Raw genomic sequence first — 21,931 nt, 5'->3', positions numbered from 1 at the left:
TAAAATAGTTTACCAAAAGCATAGTTCATGGTAAGTGCGCAACTTTACTGGCATTTCAGTACAATAATTTTACCCTTATATTAATGTAACATAATCTTTGAGCAAAATGATTTTGTGGGATGAATCACCATTTTGAATGTGCTGAAAAAGGCTTTTACATGCATATCTCATTTCACCTAAGCTATAGTGCTCACTATGTGTTTAACAGTGTTCCATTTCGTCTGCATACACAAACACTCAGCATTATTTTATGTGAAACACAACATAGGAATGCAAATTGTGCATGAATTTGTATGTCACATTATTGCCAGGTGAGCAGCAGATGGGCTTAGGAACAGTAGGTGAAGTTAACAGTGTTAGCTATACGCTGTCCCGCTGTACTATTGTAGTATCATGCTTAGTACAATTATACCATGTGTAGGGTATTTCAATGATATACACTTTTAGAACAAAGAAACCTGTCAAGGAGAAGCCACACAATTTTGTAAAGGCCCTAAATAACTTCCTACAAACATAGAAATTTCCCAAAATCTACCTAATATTGTTTTTAAACAAAATGGCCTGCCTATGCAGTCACCTGACTATATAAGGTTGCACAGTACTGTACATACACAATGATGTATACTGTATGCTGACATGACGTACGCGTAAAACGTTACTGATGTTTGCTACTGCAGCTAACAGTATACAGATCAATTCCAAACATGGCGTGGTCTCAAAATTATAAACCTTGTTACAGCATAGATATTAGAGTACAGTACCATTCATTATGGCACACACATACGCATAATAGGTCAGCAGCATAGCAACAAGAAAAGCCCACCATTACATACAGTGACCATATATCCAATATTATTATTGTGAATTTGTGATATCTTCCCCACATATTATGGTGTGAAGGATGGGTTGCGTGTTGATACTTAACACAGCATATTTTACAACATGATAAAGCGTTGATGTGACATTGTGAATTGATTACAAAAGTGTGTATACTTATATTTATGGCGATTGCGAAGTCGATTATGTTTATACTAACTAAGTAAATGATTAATTGTTGCTATAGAGAAAGTTACTTGCTGGCATCTTGTGCTACCATCGATAAATGGCTGTTCCTGCAGACTCTTGATTCCATAAGAGACCTCCTTGAATCTATCTTTTGTGAACCAGCTACTTTCAATATGATATCAAGAGTTCTTGATGTCTACAAAAAAACCCAAACTTACTGTAAACCACACAAACACAATTATTTTTATTGTTATTTAGCCATGTCATCTTGTGATTAGTGTTTAAAGCCCCTTTTGCAGCCCAGGTAATTTTGTGTTTTTTATTTGTTAACAAACAACTCACTAAGCTGCCTGCCAATTCTCTCTATAAGAGACTCCACCAAATCTGTTGGCATCACACTAAATGTGTATATGGAGATGACTCATTTGGCAATTCCAAATAAATTGGATGAGACTGACTGAAAATGAGAATAGATACAGATGCTAACAGGTGTCTCATACAATAGTGCTTAGCATACCTCATAGTTGTCTTTGGGTACTTCCTTTGTATTCTTCTTTTTGTCACTAGGTGATAGCTGTTTTGCTTAGCTTGTCAAATTTACACTTTAATTCTTCTACCAGCCCAGCATGACCATTTCCTTCAGATGAACGATGAAGACAGTATAAAAACTTGTCAAACCATCCTTTGTTTTTTTCTGGGCAACATGTTCAACAGATGGCTAAGCTCAGAATTATTGGTGGTAGTAGGATTAGTAAGTACATCTGTGTCATCACGAGTTAGCAGATACTAGGAACTAAGGAATGGTAGTAAACTGGTGATATCCAACTTATCATATAGTCCTACTGAACATCCCATTAGCACAAGTTCCCCAATATGATCAGGACTGTGCAGTGGATTGGTGGTCTGTAACATGTTCCTATTAACGTATAATAAATGTACAGTAAAACCAGCCACTTCACAAATAATGTAAAATTAGAAGTACAATTGTTAGGATTTCTATCTTTGCCCTATTTAGAGAGCTATACAGAGCCTGACATGATTAATTGCAAAAATATTAATTTTTAAATTACATGTAGTTTTATTATATGCACAAACCTTGCTTGGTTTTTATCCTTGAGTACAACCATTTCATGTGTTTTTAGCGATCTACGATATCCATCACCATGTGGATTAACACTGGATTCATCTACAGTGTGAGATCGAGATCGGGTATTGGTCTTGCTGCTTGGAATAGACACATCAGCACTACAATGGGAACTAGCTGGATTCTTCATGCACTTGTCTTCTTCACTTGATGTTTTTCATGTGGTTCTTGGAGGTATAGGAGGCTTACATTTTCTGGACACAATTGGTGGCTTGCTCAGAGGAACACTTGCATAGTTCATCTTGCTCTTGATAGCAACCTGTAGCAAAAAAGGATTTTTAAAGACTGAAGAACTGCATATATTTCTTACCTGGCTTTGGGTGTACATATGACAATAATGGTGGAGGTGAACTTTTTGATACTTTTAGTGGTGGGTAAGATTTTACCAAGGCAGAGACCTCACTTGGAAAATCGGTAGGTCTCCTATGGTCCGCTGGACCTGACTGGAAGAAGAGCCACTCTGCTTACCTCTGTTATAATAAAGCCATCGGCTTCAGCTCTGATGCTGCCTGGAATATCAATGGAAACCAAATCAGCTCCTGAGTTAACAGTCACATTGGGCGATATAAGGTGACTTCTTTTTGCTCCATCAGAAACTACAGATATAATATAAAATAAGTGGGCTAAAGGTCAGCAACACAAACATGTTTGGTTTTTGTTTACCATAAACCATTACAACCATCGCTAGCTAGAATTGTCCAATCCAATGAAATCGAATTTATCAATTATTGTATATAAAATTGAGTGGTTTGTATTTGCAGTGGCGTAGCCACCATTGAGGCAACCGAGGCACTGCTGCAAGCAGCTGCCTTGGTAAAAAATGCTCAACATTTCAGGCTGAGCAGGCCTCAGTTTTGGTACCCCGAATTTTCTACTCAAATGTTACTAGACAGCATTACTGTACTATACACATAATAGGATCTATGGCTGTATATAGTACTAAGCAGGGCCGGAGCCCACGGTGACACATTGGCTGAACTGCCACTTTTCAGCCACTGACTTGAACTTGTAAAAAGATCGAGATACTCTAATAGAGCAGTCATCATATTCTAATAGTAAGAGCAGTCACCATACTCTAAATAGAGCAGTCGCGTAATATACTCTAATAGACCATTCAGTACAGCTTACAGCTACTGTTCTCATTACACTGCTTGGCCTACATTTATGTTAATTGCATGTCTTTAAATTACTTTTCAAAATTTCCGAGTCAACTGCATGGCATTTGCATTGAGCCATTAATTGATCATGCAATAGCAGTTACAATCAAAAAATAGCTTCCAAATGCCATTTCAGAGTATATATAGTTTCAAAGTTTTCCTTGAGATAGCATGCTCTCAGACTCCCTAGCTTGACATGCTTAGCACCATGCAGTTGAGATTCACATGAAAGAGATAACCTCTGACTTTAATATCACATCAGATCAATATGTAAAGTATAGTGCATGACTATGACCTCCATTGCAGTTCATGAATGGCCTGATCACTCAAAATATCTCTGGAGTAAGTCAGTTCTTGAGTGTAATTAAACTAGTCTAATAACTGAAGCACGGTACACTGTAGCATTAACTAAGTTTGAGCATTACTTATGACATGTAGAAAATACTCAGAGTCTTCTGAAACAGTTTCTTCCATCCAACCAGATAGTCAACCTGCAAATGCTGTACCACCCATGCTTAATTGTGAATCAGTTGAGTCAGAAGCAGACCCTCTCAATTAGGTCAATGTATAAACTTTGCCTTGGTAAAATTATTTCCTGGCTACACCACTAGCTAGCTATATTTCACAAACCATCAAAATGTCCTTTGCTGTAGTCAAAAATGCAATTTGGTTCAGAGGTGTATAAGAATGTGCTGTGTTGCTGCTAGCTCATAGTAAGATTTTATAAATGATGCACAAATTGAATTCATTATTAATGTCTGTGATAAGGTCAAGAGTATCCATGAATATAGACAGCCAATAATACTAGTGAAGTCATATTGGAAAACAAGATAAATTATGTGTAGGCTAGTGCTTCTGTAACTCATACATATCTATATACATAGACATGGTTTTCATGGCCACTAGCTCAGAGCTAGTAGATCATCAGTGCATGCTGTATCCCCCAATACTAGCAATTATTCTATACCTGCATCCACCTCCGGGTAGGGAGGGCCAGGAATTTGACAAATTCTTCCCAGTACTTGGGTATCCCACTATGCCTCCACCTTCTAAGTGAGGGAGTTGACTCAGCTTACTTATATAAAACATTTTGGTTCAACAAACGTCTCCCCTGTCAAAAGCCCAAGGGGTGGGACAAGGCATTAGATGTCAAATCCGAAATTAGTGCATGCATGGGAACCCCTGGGGTGGGCTAGACATTAATAGGTGCATTATATTCAAATACTCATAAACGGATGGAAACGAAAATACTGATTTTGTGACTTCAGTATTTCTGAATATTTAATTCTGGATTTCTAATTGGATTTCTCAGATAGTGTACTGTACAGTGGGTTAGTTATTATTGCAAGGGGGGGGGGGGGTCCTGGAAAATTTTTGTTAAAGCTGCTGTTAAAGATTCCCTGAGATGGCTGTATTTATAAAAGAATTTCATGTTATAAAGGAGGTATTTTGTCCACACCAAACCCAAATCATGGTCATGGTTTGAGTAATGAGACAATTACAATGGTTCAAAACTACTATGAGTCTGATGATATTAGTCGAGTAATGCCTGGAAAGAAAGATTGTATTTCTGTTAAAGTTGATGACAGAAGAATTTTAGTTCAAAAGAGACTATTGTTAGGAAATCTGAAAGAAGTTTACCAACAATTCAAAGATCAATTTCCAGCTGAAAAGATAGGATTTTCTAGGTTTGCTGAACTTCGCCCAAAGCATTGTGTCTTGGCTGGAGCTAGTGGAACACATGCAGTATGTGTTTGCACTATCCACCAAAACACAAAATTGATGATGGTTGCTGGTAAACTGGCAGAGCTTACAGCTGGTAGGGAGTTGCATTTACAGCATTATTACCACTGTATTGCACTAGTCATATGTAATCCTCCACAGCCTGCTTGCTACTTAAGGATTTGTCAGTTTTGCCCAGGAATCTCACAGCTCAAAGATTACCTGAATGAAGTAATGGATGACAATTACATTGACAGTATCCAGTACAAACAATGGGTGTCTGTGGATAGATCAACACTAGAGACAATTACTAAATCAGCAGATGATTTTGTAGATTCATTTTGTGATCAGATTAAACTTTTGATACCCCATTCATTCATTGCTAAGCAGCAATCTCTGTTTCAAACAAATGTTATGTCAAGCCTGCTTCCAGGACAGTTTATAGTAATTGGCGATTTCTCAGAGAATTATTCTTCTATGTTACAAGATGCAGCCCAAGGATTCCATTGGAACAACTCACAGGCAATAATACATTTATTTGTTGCCTATTACAGAGAATCGGGAAAGCTAGAACATATCAGTTATGTTGTTATATCTGATTGCTTACATCATGACACAGTTGCTGTGCATTTATTTCAAAGGAATCTTGTACAATTTCTTCAAGAAAAATTTCTAAGCGTAGATAAAATGCTTTGTTTTTCAGATGGATCTGCAGCTCAATACAAAAATCGCAAAAACTTTGTGAACCTTTGCCATCATAAGGAAGATTTTGGGATACAAGCTGAATGGCATTTCTATGCTACATCACACGGCAAGGGACCGTGTGATGGAATTGGTGGTACTGTAAAACGTCTCGCTGCTAAGGCGAGTCTGCCAAGAGCATATCATTCCCAAATTATGACTCCTCGTCAGCTATTTGACTGGGCAATTGAGAACATAGAAAGGGTCCATTTTAAATACTGCATAATAGATGAGTACAGACGAGAAGAGATCATCCTAGAAGAAAGGCTAAAAATAAGTAGAACTATACCTGGTACACAGAAACTTCACTGCTTTATTCCTCTAAGCAGTGTTAAAATTTTAACAAAGATGTTTTCAAATTCAAGTGTTGCTAAAGAGGAAAGAGTTACTCGTTTAAATAAGACTGAAATTGCAATTGATGACATAAAAGGATTTGTCACAGCTGTGTACGAAGGTGAATGGTGGTTGGGTTGTGTTGTTCACATAAATCAAGATGACAAAATAGTTAGTATAAACAGTTTAATTCCTCATGGTCCATCACAATCATATAAGTATCCAGTAAAAGAAAGAATTATTACAGTGTCTACTGATGACGTCCTTACAATAGTTGATCCAAGAACCAGTTCTGGAAGAATTTACACTATTTCAAAAAAGGAAACTAAGACAGTATTACAGCAGTTAAAGTATAAGTTAAAAACTTCCAATTAATTGTGGTGTCTGTATAAGTTTGTAAATATATAAAGTAGCTAATTGACTTGATAAGAGATTTAGTTCACAAATGTATGTTCTGCTTATTGTCCCAACTTGGAACTTTTTCATGAGAAAGTTGTATATGTACACAGCTTGTGTACGAAGTATGAAGGTAATTAAAACTACCGTTTCTTTGAAAATTGACATCAAAGAAAAAACCACTTTTTTGTGGTTTGACCTTCTACTTTGTACAATTATAAAAAACTATATATCAGCAGAAAGAGAAATTAATATTGAATTTGATAAAGCAAACTGTGGCTTTATACATTAAACCATTCACAAGTTATGGGAATTTTTGTGTTAGCTTGTACTATGTTGCAAGAAGTTTTTCAATCAACTTCTGAGTGGTCATATCTCCAAAGGTAATTAGTAGAATGGGCCAAAATTTGGTGTGACTTAGTTTCTCAATAGACCCTTTATGTGCAGCAAATTACAAAGAAATCCGAAGAGGTCATGTCAATTTCATGTTGATTTGGTATGGAATGACCCTCCTGTAGAGAGTTCGTCTACAGGCAAATCACCCTGTAGAGAGTTCAGGTACATTTCAAGTCACAGGGATTAATTGAGATGTAATAAATGTATACCTACCATCACAGCCATTTCTTGGCCGCCACCTTGGATTTCATATCTTTTTTCACTATTGCCTTTCTGAGGGCTGCACTCTTTTTTTACAGCTTGGCTGTTTTGGATTGGATAATATATACACTTCTACATCTATACAACAGTTAATTTTCATACCTAACGTTGTTTTGTACAGTAGTCTTTGCTTCTAGGCCCAGACATGGTCTTCGTGTAGCGCTTATCCATTTATAAGCGCATGTGTGGAGGATTGATTAGCACGCTACAAGTATTATAGATAATGTACTGCTGTACAAGTGCTCTAGATATATAATGCAGTATGTGATTGTAGAGATCTACCCTAGTTTACTGTTGTAGGCCAGATCCAGGAGCACTCAGCTTTCAGTATAAGGTGCAAGCGCTAAGGTCCTGGGTTGCTAGGCTAAGTGGGTGAATCTCTGTGAGTATGCATTAGATTTTTATAGCATGTGTACAACAGTATAATTATGGTGTATGGTACTCTGTTGCTTGCTAGTCTTATCCTCTGCACATGTGCTTATAAATAGATAAACGCTACTCGAAGCCTCTCTGTGTCTGGAAGCAAAGATGTACAGTAGTAGTAAGTCACAAGTGATTATGCATTATACTTTGACACTTAAATTTGCAATGTGACCACCTCATTATAGTGACCATGTCAAGTAGGTTCCAAACATAGTTAAGGTGTACTTCATGACCTCATCAATAAGACCATCTCATAATGTCAGCATTTTAAGTCGGTCGCAGATTGTCCGAATCGCATTTTGTCCAGGTCATCTGCTTTACTATCTTATAAGCTCAATTGTGCTGAAGGAAATTCAATTGTGTATAGACAACAAACATACATGGAGCCATGCCCATTATCTGAGAATGTGTTTTGCAATGGGATGGGGAGGAGGGGGGGGGGGGGGGAGCAACTGTTCCCTTGTTTCTGGTTGTAACTAGTTTTGCATCAAGTGAGCCCAATTATGGGAATTGTGGATTTTGCTGTACAGTAGCTGCCTGTAGACTTTCATGGAGCTATGCCCACTTATCGATCATTGATAAAAGTTTGGTAGCTACTTGTTTCTTGCAGGTAACCTTCCTACAGTGTAATAGCATAGTTATTGTCTGTATCACTGTATAATCTATATGTGAACTGGGAACTTTTTACTTTAAATCTAATCTTGGCAAATTACCTAAACCGTGTGACATATGGGTCAGATTTGGGTCCTATCCTGATTGCTATATGGTCAGTATTTAAACAGGTCAGCAAATGTTTTTGATTAGTAGAATTAGTAAGTGATCACACATATTTTCGTGTATTAATGGAATAATTGTACTCGTAACTGTCAAAAAGCACTTGGCATTGTCTTGCTCAATTTTCGCCATTACTTGTATAGTTATTCCCTAATTGCACTCATATGTGTGTGATTACTATTTGAACCCTACTTCATTTTTAAATTAAGATGTTTTAATTGCGCTAATGTAAATATATGTTATGATGTGTTCAGTAGTATTGAATTAGGGACATTCATATTATTACAAGTACAAGACCACAAGGTTGAGTATAAAAGTACACTGTAGGTTAGTGGGGGTATTCCCTAAGTTGTTAGTTGGGGTATTCCCTAAGTTGTTAGTGGGGGTATTCCCTAAGTTGTTAGCTTGTAAGCTGAATTGTAGCTCTAGGTGAATGCACACACACGCACACACACACACACACACACACACTGAAATCTACACAAAAACCAGATATTCACATACTTACAGACGTAACGTAACTACCCTGCTGTACATACACACATGCACACACCGTGCATGTATATGCAAGCATGCTCAGACAGGCAAGCACATACAAACATGTACACACTGATAATGCGTGTGACTGTTGTGTCTGTTGGTGGTTGTGTGTTCATATTTCTGCTGTACTGTAAAGCACTATCATATTGGTACATACCTGTGCTTTCCATAACTCATTGCAGGTAATGGTTCTGATGTTCCACTAGACATTGTAAATCTAACTGAGCTGGTCATTCCCAGTATGGCCACCAAATGGTTTGAGATGGGATTACAACTTGGTATGTACCACTCTGCATGGGCAGTTCAAAGGCACCGCCAGTACCATAATTTGTATATTGCACTGCTGCAGACCGCAGCGAGTGCATTATAACTTATAACGCACTGGTTGCGGTTTTGTAGACCACAACGAGTGCATTATAAGTTATAATGCACCGACCGCAGTGCAATATACAGATATTGCACTGGCTGCGGTTTTGTGCAGCATAGCACAAGTGCCGGTGGCGAAGACCACTACGACACCTCACCTAATAGGTAGAAAGACACTTCGCAGATCACTCGAATTCTTTTATAGCCCGACATGTAAAGGTCGATTGTGGGCCATAACGTCACCAATACGTATAATGTTTACAAGCAGCCAATGGCAATCGAAAAAGCCAACGCGGGTGGCCACAACTCTAGTCTACATATATATAAACGTACTTATACACCTTACTAGTCTGGTGCCATCTTAGCCCAGATTAAACTGTAGTCCACTTCGACAATGACTCAATAAAACAAATATATTCTAAATAATACTAACCTTTACATTCGATTGTGGGAACCAGTTTTGTCATGCCACCAGATTCTAGTTTAGCCAGTGTGAATAGTAAGAAATAGACTAGTATCGTTTAGTAGTTAGATTTTGTTTACTTAAGCCATCTATTTGGCTGCTTTTTTTCGCTCGAGAGAATCACTATGGTGATTGGTCTGGTGCTTGGTCTATATGGCACACTGGCATGCTGGGCGCTACATGATGGGAGTCGAGCGGCGAATGCAGGTTAGTGATATGGCCCATGGCGTGCTGGCTTTCAATGTCTCAGGTGGCTGCGGTGCTGCGGGGGGAACGTCATCGCAACGTCTGGCTTGGTTACCCACAATCGATGTTAGAAGCCTGGCCTTTATGGGTGTTGCGGCTGTCTTGTGGGACTCTCCCCACCTATTGGGTGAGTGGTGCATGGCGGTTATGCGGCGTGCGCTCGTGCTCTGCCTGTATGGACGCACTTGCCTTCGGGCCCCCAGGCTCGTGCGTTTATATCAGGCAGGGCGCTCATGGCCGTTGTATAACTATATAATGTAACACTTTGACACTTCAGATCAAAGGAATTCTTTATGCTACAAATGTGATGTGCTGACAACTCATTACTGCATTCCACAAACTGTACAGCTTTAATGCTTCTTACTATTGAATACTGTAGTAAAATGTATATGAAACCTATATGACCAACATCCACTTTACATTGTGGGCTTCAGTGATCTCCTGTAGCCTACAATTGAGCCTCCTGTGGCTCTCAATTAAGACCAACCGAATCCCACAATCAAAACTGTCTCATGGTGATAAGGTTTCTTATACATTTTGAAAACCTTAGATAGTAATTACTAGTGTAAGAGCTAATATGAAGCTTTGATATAGTAACAATAATGATATATTCAACCACCACAGAGGATCCTGAACAAATGCCAGACCATATTAAAGGCACCCTCAACCACATCAAAGGCATTTAACTTAAAAGTGAATTTAGTAGCTTAAAACTACTGTAAAAGTAACTTGAAAGGGTTAGAACTACTTTAAAAAGCTACTTTGAAGTGTAACATATTAGTTGCAACACTGTGAGTCATGCATTGCCTGATATGCACGCAGGATGCCTGAGGGCGCACAGCGCCACAACCACCACGTAGACTCCAAAGAACTGAAGACCATTCAACATGATAGTAGGGAGAGCAAGACAGCCTGTAGGATGATGTCCCTGGAGTGGTTAGATAATACCAAAACTAAGACAGAAATATGGAAGAAAGTTTTGACAGCTTTATCTAGCCGATCTGTGGGACGTAACACACTAGCTGAAAGCTTGAGACATCTAGAATGATGTTTAAATTGTTGTTTGTGTTTTTGTATGTAGTTGTGATAAGTACTATGTATTTCAATGAATTTAATTTGTCATTTTCGATACAGTATGTGTGATAGCACTGAACTGTTGTAAGTAGCAATCTCGGTAGGGACCTATGAGGAGCTTTCAGTTACCTGTCTAGGTCTCGGATCCGATGCGTGTTTGGAATCCATGCAGGGAAGCCATTGCCTAGGCATAGATAAAGGATAACTAGCACTACTAACTCATATACCCATGGTTTTCCTATGAACTCAAATTCACGGGTTATTCATATTTATGACCCTATGAATACTTTCTGTTTCATAGGCTATGAATTTTATGCACCCTATAAATTATATATGAATCATCCCATGAAAACACCATGACTTTAATATGAATTATTATCCCATGACTCCCATATGAATTGACCATGAAACTACTACCATACTATGGATGAATATGTCATGAACACTCTATGAAGTGCACTATGAATGTCTCATGAATTTTACATGAATTAATTAATGAAATTTACATGAACATCCTATGAGATACCATAAAAGTGTTCCAGATCTGATATCACGAAATAATGTCTATGCCGGACAGAAAATGCTATGTTAATCACAAAGTAGCAACTCCAAAACACCTACAAATTGAAGTTCAATGTAATTACAACTTATCATGAATTACAATAGTTGAAAGACATTATACCCATGTCCCATACTACGATAATGGACCACAGATCTACCATTATGTATTGCTATTATGCACGTATCTTTATTTGAAAGTTCTGGGATCACAGAGTAGCTAACAGCATATAAATATCTAAGTTTATTTGTACACATACTAAACAGTTTCTAACTTACACACCTTATACGTAAACAAAATGATGTGTAAATTCAAGACTGAAAACATTAAACACAGACGTACTGGTCCCATTTGTTAATACATATCTAAGTGTGCATGGACAAAAAAGCAAAAAATAAATAAAACAGCTGAACACTCGTCCTGGAGTACCTATAGCACCCACAAAAATAATTATTTGAGTGGCAGGTACCTGTAACCAGAGTAATGGATACAACTAAGATGTGCTTAGTCTAGCATTTATCCAAAATTAAGCAGAGAAGAAGAGTACTAGCAATAAGCATTAAGTATTAGCAATAAGCATTAAAGTCCACATGACAGCGAACGTTAGCCAGTTCCTCTACTTTAAAGATTATCAAACAAAATTTCTTGAGGGCACACAGGTGGCTAAGTGAACATACATAGCTGATTATAATAAGTTAACATGTCGGGTGACTAAGTAAGTTCGTAAACTATAGGTTAATTTTTAAAAGATGTATGTAAATGCTGCAGTGACCACTGTACCGATACATCAAATAGATTTGAATGTGTATCTTGTCATATCCTATGGCTACTTTTTGCTAATTGGAACCATCAAACACAGAATGGAACAATTTGTATTGATTCACCAAACACTCGACACTACTCAGGACATCATGTGTAATTAAATTGGTCTTTGATTCAGGAGTCAGAAGTATGGTAATACCGGTAACTGAACACGTTTACTTTTCCAATTCTCTCCCTTGGTCTCACCATAGATACTAGACTTATAATAGGGATTGGCAACGCACTACAAAATTATTATTTTCGTAAATTAATGCGCGTTTCGCTGTTCCGCTGGTGAAGTAAAAGATGGTGGAGCCTTTGAGTGACAGGTACTCGAGCAGGCATGCAGTGCACGTATTTTTCGTGCGTTAAAGCTGAAGCTATGGCTATATGAAGTACATTGGATGGGTAAGTTTCTTATTTGTGTGTTTTAGCGCGCTGTCATTTTGTTGTTTACTATGGAGTTCAACGCTATTTACCGTTGTGTAGTTTTCTTGAAGTGACACAACGTTCCTAAACGGTGTTAACATTTCCCACCCTTTTATTTTGACCTTGGAAGTGTTAATGGATCAAATTTTCTAACAATAGGGGCGTTGTTTGAGGGAGAATGCTTATTTACAGGGCATTCCAGAGCGATATTTGTACAAGTTTGTGTAGTTTTACTGAGCTTCGTGAACTACTTTCTGAAGAGTTTCCAAGGTTCAGTACAAATGTTAACTTTGGAGGATGTCACTCCATATCTAGTTTATGAATCCTTCCTGTTACTTTCGTGTAGGCAGAGTTTAAAATGAGCAACAGAAAATTTCACATGTATAGTCTTGGCATCAGAACTTTGATGAAAGGAGAGAAATTACAAGAAATTCAAGGTTGGAAGACCACCTAAGAACCAGAGGGAAGAATATTACAGATAATGATCTAGTGTGTGCTCTTTAGCAATGGTCTCAAACTGGGTTTTTGGAATTACGTTGATGCTATTGCTGAAAGTTTTGCTTTAATGTGTGTGTGCCTGGCTGCTATACTATTACCAAAAGCTTTGCTTTAGTGTGTGTGTGTGTGACTTTGTAGTGCAAAAGTGTGTTTTTGTGTTTGCCTTTTGTGTGTGTGTTGCATTACCAACACATAGGTGTGGTAATGAGAAAACAATGGGTGAAATGTTTTTCGAACTTGTTTCAAATAAATTACCCTCTTCATGAATATAATTATGCACATAATAATACGACTTGACTTAATATGACGTTTACCAACTACCTCAGTAAACAATCTGATGAAATTGCATATTGCACAAAGGTATCTAATCTCTTTTGGTATTAGTCTTACGTGCCAGATATTTTGTTTGGGGACTGCAAGTAAATTACCTGGTCACTGTTCTCCATATTCCATGATCACAGCTGGAGTGTTGACAAGGCTAACTCTACACATTGTATAGTTCACATTATTATGATTTAATGTGGATTACAGCCTTTTTTTTTGCTGAACTTTGAAAGTACTGTGGGCTTAGGTTCTTGACTTTCCCAATACAGTTGAATCTGGTTCACCATGTATATGTAAATTTATCTTTAGTGCAAAAAATATGATGACGTAATTTATTGTATTTTGGGAAAATTTGTGCAACAGAAACCAGGAGTCTTTCCTGCTGCCCACATAAAATATCTGGCAGGAGAAATTACTATGGTGTAATGAATTATTTGTGGTGTGTTTATGTAGTAGTCTTAATTTGATTTTTGATTTATGATTTATTGTAATGCTAGGTAAGCTGTTAGCATCTGAGTGAGCAGTTGCAGAACCAACAGACCTGCTGGCAGACTAGATGGAGTCAGAAGTATAACACAAGACAAGCTGCAACAGGCCCATGCAAGAGTAGAGCAAGAATCAACCTCCTAGTCGGATTTGCAATGTTTACATCATGTAGTTTCATATGACATGTAAATAATAGCCTGGCAAGGTGTTGTTATTTGTAACTTGAGTTGTATGGCACACGAATCAAAGTTGTATAGGGTGTATGAACTGTGCTATGTTTGATCCTGTGTGACAGTACTGCCTCATGGATATGGGATGTCCCTCATTGTTGAGATCAAGGATGATGCTTCACTGACTTCAAATTCAGTTTATGGTTTGGTGTACATAATAGGTCTTACTCCTACTAGAGTTCAGGAGCTGTAAAAGGAGGGGCACACCCAGTCTGCTACAGTATCTCATTTGAACTTGAGTGGTCTAAACTGATGGAGTGTAATCATCAATGCTGACTTCAAAGGTTCAGATACACTCTAATAAAGCAGTCGATAACTCTAATAGAACAGTCAGTGCTTGAAGTGTGAATAATTTGTGGTTCTGTACAGATAAGCCAGAGAGATGTGAGGATGTCCTATAGTTAAATTCATGCTTTAGCAGATTAGCTACAACTTCTCGGCATACAGTTTTGTCCAGATACAATGTGGGTGAGGGAAAATTGTTCCGCCATTAGAAAGACGGCAAGAGAAAGTTATTAATCTCAGCTGCTTAACTCTCATCTCTTAGTCTAGTCTTCTCACTGTCGCAATGCGAGAGATAAAGATGAAGGCACCTTCGCTGCACTGCATAAAGACGTAAGGCAGTGCAGTGAAGGTGCCTTGCGTCTAGTATTTTTATGTAACACATACATACTGTAACTTTTTGTTCACAACTAGTAATTGTAGCATACGTACACTTATTGATTGTAACATACATTCACTATTGTTGATTTTACATCCTAGGCACACCAGCTGTGCTGTCTGCCTAGTAATTAATAATAAATAATAAAGGCAGGTTTCACTTCCGTACTGAAATTCCATCACGCATGCTAGTAAGAATCCCTAATGGAGCTACGTACCTTTAAAGACTAAATCTTCGTGGAAACACATGAAACATTCTCAGTAGCATAGCGGCACTATGATAGCGGTTATCTCGCGGTTAGCTGGTAGTGACTTGAAAATTCCTAACAGTATTACAGGAAAGCGAAACGCGGATTATTTCCGTTTATGCCTCCGTTGCCAATCCCTATTATAAGTCTAGTATCTATGGTCTCACCGATGTTGCTGCACTAGCAACATGCAATAAAGCAATGTAGCACTTTCAAAGTGTTCTATGTAGCTCATTCAATCTGGTCTGTCCCATTCCTTAGTGGTAACCCTTGAAAGCTTGTAGCCTAGTGCATCTTAATAATATTTAAATAGGGTGCTAACTTAGTATTAGTAGACAACGTTGCCGCCCTAGCAGTTAAGCAGCTGAAAACACTGATATAATGTAGCTGTGCATGTTCAGTACCATACCATTTACATTCAGAAATGGGCAAACACCTACTATAAGTTCATGTACAACTTACTAGAGAAGGCAGGTGAAGGTTGCGACATGAGTGAAATTCCTAGCATCACCTCCTTCACTTCAATTTAAGCTTCACCTTTCGCGAGGCTCCCATCTTTATAAACTGTATTAGCATTTCTCTTCCTTGTTTGCTAGTAGAACACTAATTGATAAACAAGCGTGGCTTGTTCCACACGCTAGTTCTTGTAACTAAACATCGCACGATAACATGATTAGCATTTCAGGTGAGCTTTGAGACGAACAGCCAGCAATTCCAGACAAAACAAAACCATCCCCAAGAGTCAAATAGATTTCTTACTATAAACTACACCTTGTAAACTACTTCAATTACTCAACTAAAACTACTAGTACTTTCACCCTAACTTTCACTATTGCTACGACTGACTGGTTACTAAGGGAATCGCTAAGTTCACCCTATTCCATGTTGAGTCACGTGATCTTCTGTTCTTATGTTCTATTAATAGAAGTATAAACACTGACTGCTCGAATTTAATAGACATATTATCAATCGTAGTATATTTTGTTGAATCCTGAAGAGTTGTACGGACGAAAGCGACTACACTTCCATATCTCATCAGTCCCCCTCAGGTAGTGCATCTGAAACTTGTGATTCGCCATTACAGAGAAATTACTACACATTGTGACACCAATCATAGTATTACACTTCCATATCTCATCAGTCCCCCTCAGGCAGTGCATCTGAAACTTGTGACTCGCCATTACAGAGACATTACTACACATTGTGACACCAATCATAGTATTATCTGTGCCAGCTAGACTCAGGTGAGGCAGAGATCAGTAGAGCTAATAGAGAGCCTGAACTTGGATTGAATATAATGTAAGGTGTTAGGTGTGCCTGCAACAGTGCATACAGTGGGACTCGTGGCAATTTTTTTTGTCTTATCCCCACCAGATGTAGGACCGTAGCCTGCAAAGTGCCCGCACATCTAGCACACAATTAACATCAACAAGTACATATTCTGTGCAATTGAGTTTTGTCAAGCCACTGCAAGCATTATGTCTCCCAAAGCCAGTAATACTTTGCATAAGGTGCTACATACACCTGAATCCATGGTTCTTTGGTATCTGATATAATCATTTCTGGAGTATACATGTACACGCATGGTATGGAATCCTTGCACTGCCTCAAAGAAGTCCAAACTGGAAGTTCGCTAATGCTGTCCAGCACATGTAAAGTGGGCATTTAAGTGTCCTCGATCTCTTGCAAATGTAAAGGAGTAAATTTCAGATGCATATCTGAAGAGTTACCTTTTTGTCACAAACTGAGGTTATTATTATTATATTATTGTGTACTGTGCAGGAATCATGTATGATTATAATGCACAGTATATTAAAAGTGTCCAAATCATTACAAAGCACAGTGTATGTGGAAGTGTTAACAATGTTCTGGGTTAGATTATTCCATAGTTTAATCACTGAAAGGAAAAAGTAAAATTTAAAACTGTGCACTCTAGTATTTTAGTGGCTATACTAGCAGCTTGTTTTGTGCGGTGTCCCAGGTGTTGATCAATAACTACACCTAGATATTTAGCATGAGTGACCTCTCTGATTGTAGAGTTGTCAATGTGGTAAGTGAATGGTATGATGTTTATCTTGTTTGTTAGTTGTAGGAAATTCACATTTAATTGGATTAAAGGTCATAAGCCACTTTTGTGCCCACTGTGTTAGGAGTCAAGATCACATTGTAATTGATGGCAGTCCTCCACGGAGTAAATATTTGAGTTAAGCATAACATCATCAACATAAAATCAAACTTTACTTGAGACATGTAAAGGAAGGTCATTGATGTAAATCAAAATAGTAATGGAGCCAGAACAGTTCCTTGTGGTACACCCGCATTACATGAGTCACCTTGTTTATTATTTAACACCACTTGTTGTGATCGATCAGAAAGGAAGTTCTTAATCCAAGTCAAAAGAGGTACTTTAATGCCATAAAATTGTAACTTGTGGAAGAGACTGGAGTGGGGGACCTTGTCAAAGGCTTTACAGAAGTCAAGCAGCAACACACCACACTGTCCTTGTTGGTTTAAGCAGTGTGCAAAATCATTTACTCTTGTAATTAAATGTATCTCACAACTCCTATGCTGCCGGAAGCCATGCTGTTCATCTCTTAAAGCTTGATGATGATTCAAATGTTCAAACATACTAGAGCAGATAACATGTTACATGATTTTTGAGCACATACATGTTAGTGATACAGGACGCTAGTTGGCAGGGTCCCTTTTTATATATTGAAACTATCAGAGCAGATTTCCATATGTCAGGTATGGCTCCTTGGTTTAGTGATGTTTGGAAAATTCATAGAAAAGGTTATAGAAAGGGCAGCGGAAATTTCATTTGCTACTATACCTCATGAGAAAGTAAGATGGAAGATTGTCTGGGCCCTTTGTGGGGCTTCAAGTTGTGCATCAGAGTGTATGTGAATTGGTGGAATTTCAGGAAGAGGGTTACCTTCTAATACTGGTACAATAGTGTCTTCTTGAGTAAAAACTGAAGAGAAATATTCAGCTAGAACATAGACAAAGGGTGCAGTCCTCCAATAAAATACAGTGTTCACAAGTATCTGTAAGAATTGATAGTGCATGGAACAAGGGATACAGAATGTGTGTGAATACAGGATTTACATTAACTGAAAGTATCAAAAATTGTTCCAATTATATGTGACCTGATCTTGGAAAACTTACCTTTTTGGCACATTGGTCAATTTCTGTTTTATAGCTTAAATAAGGTACTGAGTACTCATCTATCTTGTGTCAAAATTTCAGCTTAATATCTTTCAGCATTCCTGAGATATGGCCAATTTTCTCTCCTGTACATTACAAACTAACTTTTATGGTAATGTATTGAGTTCTGTGAGTGATTAAGGGTGACAAAAGGGGACAAATCACTTTGTTTACCAATAATTCCGTTTTTACCATCTAGAATACTATAAAAGACATTTCTGATAGTTTAATTGCATATTCTTGGTACATTTCTGCAATTAAATGCCATGTATTATTGTCTAAGACTAAGCTTTAGCCATTCCAGCACCTGAACAAATCACCAAATTTGTAAGTTAATTGTTGTTCCATCATGTGAAATTACTACATGGTCTGATATAATCATCCATATCTCCTAAGAAAAAGAAGATATGGGTGTGAAACTACACAGCAAGAAGGTTTAATAATTGCTTTATCCAAATGTGCAAAAAAAATAATATTGAAAAAATTTTTGAAATTTTCAATTGAGTTTTCCCAAAAAGTTTGCTTGTGCCCAAAAGGTAGGTTTTCCAAGATCCGGTCACATATATAGATACTGCACATTACAAATGTTGGCCAAAATTCCATCTAGGCTTGAATCTGTTGTACTGTACATTCACATTTTCTATATTTAACTTTTCAGTATTTGACTCTTTGTATTATTTGTTTTTGTTTTGTTTTATTTGTGTCCATAGAATCTTTGACATGTTTATTTAACCAGTTTTGTAGATTATTGGGTTGTTTAAAAAGCTGTTTTGACATTAATGGATGTGTTAATTAGACATTGATCACCACATTTATGCCACTGTGTTCTTTGTACTATTGACAATGTGTATATACATGCAATATGTTTTGGTTATATAAATGCTCTTAGATGAAATAGCCTCCATGATAGTGCAGGGCTATTATTAACTTGGCAGCAGAGCTCTGCTATTAACTTATTGTTATGCATGTACATGTACAGCAAAACCTGTTGATCATGACACTTGAAGATGAGGATACCTGCATAATCTGGACACTTAGTAAGGTATCACTTAAACATCTTGATAATCAGGACACTATACAGGATACTATACAGTCAGTTGGTTCCAACATCATGTCCTTAATACAAAGGTTTCACTGTATACATTCAGTCACTCACATCAAACAGTAAATGGCAATTTATATAAACAAAACAGCCCAACTTAGTCTTGACATACAAGAATGATGCATAGGTAATTGAGTACACTATAGCTACTTGCTCATACAACCTGGTTGGGCTTTTAGTGATCCTAGATGGTCAAGGTTTAGGATTAATACTCCCACCGCATAGTACATAGCCTGTAGAGGTGGGATAATACAGTATTGGAAAGTATCAACAGTATATACATAATACATTGGCTTAAAATATCATGATACAATAATAATTGCAATAATTATTAGAAACCAGTACATGTCAGATTTTCTTAAAAGACATCATAATACTAACATTTTTGTAAATTAGCATCTACATACTTTCTAATATTCATGTCAGTACACCAGATAATTATGTTGCGATATGTCAATCTAGTGAAATTTGTATTGATTCACTCAATATGGTGATTTATTGATATCATTGTCCGATCTCTAACAGCCTATTAAGCTGAAAAGAACATCATAGTAGTATGCAATACTATTATATAACCAAGGGAAGATCACGAACTGGAGCGCATTCAGTGAGCAAACTAGCTATAGTGAGTAGCATCTTCACACCACCATTCTTCTTCTACATCCTTTTCTATATCACCAGCAGAAGTGTCAAATAAACTCTACACAGTGTTTGTATTGGAATAATATCATGAAATCTTTATACCACAAGAATGCACTAGTATGTAACACTGATATATTACAGTAATATAAAAGAGTAGAAGTAACAAACACACGAAGGAACAACATGCCATACATAATAGGTACCAAAAATGACAAAATTCAACTTGCGAGTTCAATCATAGAACTCTGATCATGAGTGCCTGCTAAAACAGGATGATCTGTGCAAACTTTTCCAGTAGTCAAAGACACAACTGCATCATAATGATGATTTTCAAAGTACATAAGCTCAAAGTGGTCTGGCATCAGTAAGCAATGCTTGCATCAACATCAGGTAATACAGGAAATCACAAATTGCACATTCTTGAGCTACAGATGGGTTTTACCACTCTCCATTTAAAGCCCTCTGAGTCTTCAGTACTGGCGTTTGAAATATAGTGGCAGTAGCAAGTACTTCAACATGGGTAGCCCAAGTTTTTGGTTCTCATACATGTTTAATTTGCACTTCTCTTGTGGCTTCGTTTATACTTGGGATTAGACAAATTGAAAAAATCTCTTTGTTAGATTTTCCATATGATACACAACCTCTGTACTGTGGGGTGCTCCTCTTATGTTCCAAATAACTGATAAGAAATTCCTCTATAAAAACAGTTCCCATCGCCAACCATCATTACTATTGTTTGACCACTGTTTGTCATAAATGATAGTATGTTGTCCTGATTATAGAATAAATAATAACAGGTAAAACCATTTGTCATTATCGTACCGTCTTTTTGCTGTTATTCCAAGTAGATATCATGGTACATTTTCGTTTGACACAGCATTGCTTCAGAGTGTCTGGTCCACCATACTTAGGCTTATCCTTACAGTATTAACAGACATCACATTCTTTTTGCTATGCATCCTGAACACTTATAGCACTTTCGACGTGCGTTTCTACCTTCTGTTGCTGGCTTTGCACCTTGCATTTTAATACCACTAGCCTACATGAAAACAAACATCAATATTCACTTCAGAAAATTGCACATCAGTATAGCTTACACTTTTGGCCAACCTATCTGCCTTAATTCCAACCCTTTCTGAAGATCTTTTCTTTCTTTGCTTCAATTTCTTCATGGTAGAACACTGCAAGGTCAATTTAGCTCTTCTTATTTTTCTACATGCATACTGCAATAAACTCTTTGAGTTTGGGCGCAACAATAATCCTTCAGACTTTGGGAGCTGTGCATGATACTTCCAATATAAATCATTCAAGTCAATCCTCAGCTGCTGTGCTAATGGAACATCAGCATCTGTCAAATTATATGTCAAATTTTCAATCGTTTTCAGAATGATGCGAGCTTTGATAGATTCTTCAGTGATGTTAAGTTTCTACATAAATACCAACAAGTGTAACAAATGCACAAGTGTATAGCTAACCACTTTAGCCATAACAAATGCAGACAAGTATGTATTAGCTGACTCAGAGTTTATTTTACTATAAATATTTTTTGTTTTAAAAATGGCCCTATAGCCAGGCCTAATAAATTTTGTGGAATGGACTTGCAGACTGGACTTGCAGACTGGACTTGCAGACTGGACTCACAGACTGAGCTGGAAGCAGCTTAACAATAATCCAGCCATTATCTATCTCTTGTAAGGTTGGAGT

The 21,931-nt window shown here is 37.5% G+C and overlaps 2 long non-coding RNA genes across 2 annotated transcripts; one reads left to right on the top strand and one right to left on the bottom strand.

Moving 5' to 3' along the window:
• Positions 1-846: 846 nt before the first annotated feature.
• On the bottom strand, positions 847-16,216 carry LOC136240291 (uncharacterized). The gene is made up of 6 exons (XR_010693763.1): positions 15,739-16,216; positions 2,460-2,745; positions 2,101-2,408; positions 1,523-1,921; positions 1,348-1,462; positions 847-1,201 (listed from the first exon to the last, which is right to left on the bottom strand). It is a non-coding gene; the product is annotated as an uncharacterized lncRNA (long non-coding RNA).
• Positions 12,604-14,401, top strand: LOC136251554 (uncharacterized). Its single transcript, XR_010699120.1, has 2 exons — positions 12,604-12,809; positions 14,150-14,401. It is a non-coding gene; the product is annotated as an uncharacterized lncRNA (long non-coding RNA).
• Positions 16,217-21,931: the final 5,715 nt, after the last annotated feature.

Source organism: Dysidea avara, chromosome 1 (genome assembly GCF_963678975.1).
Source record: "Dysidea avara chromosome 1, odDysAvar1.4, whole genome shotgun sequence".
Classification (NCBI taxonomy): Eukaryota; Metazoa; Porifera; class Demospongiae; order Dictyoceratida; family Dysideidae; genus Dysidea; species Dysidea avara.
This window is presented reverse-complemented; position numbering and strand designations above follow the sequence as displayed.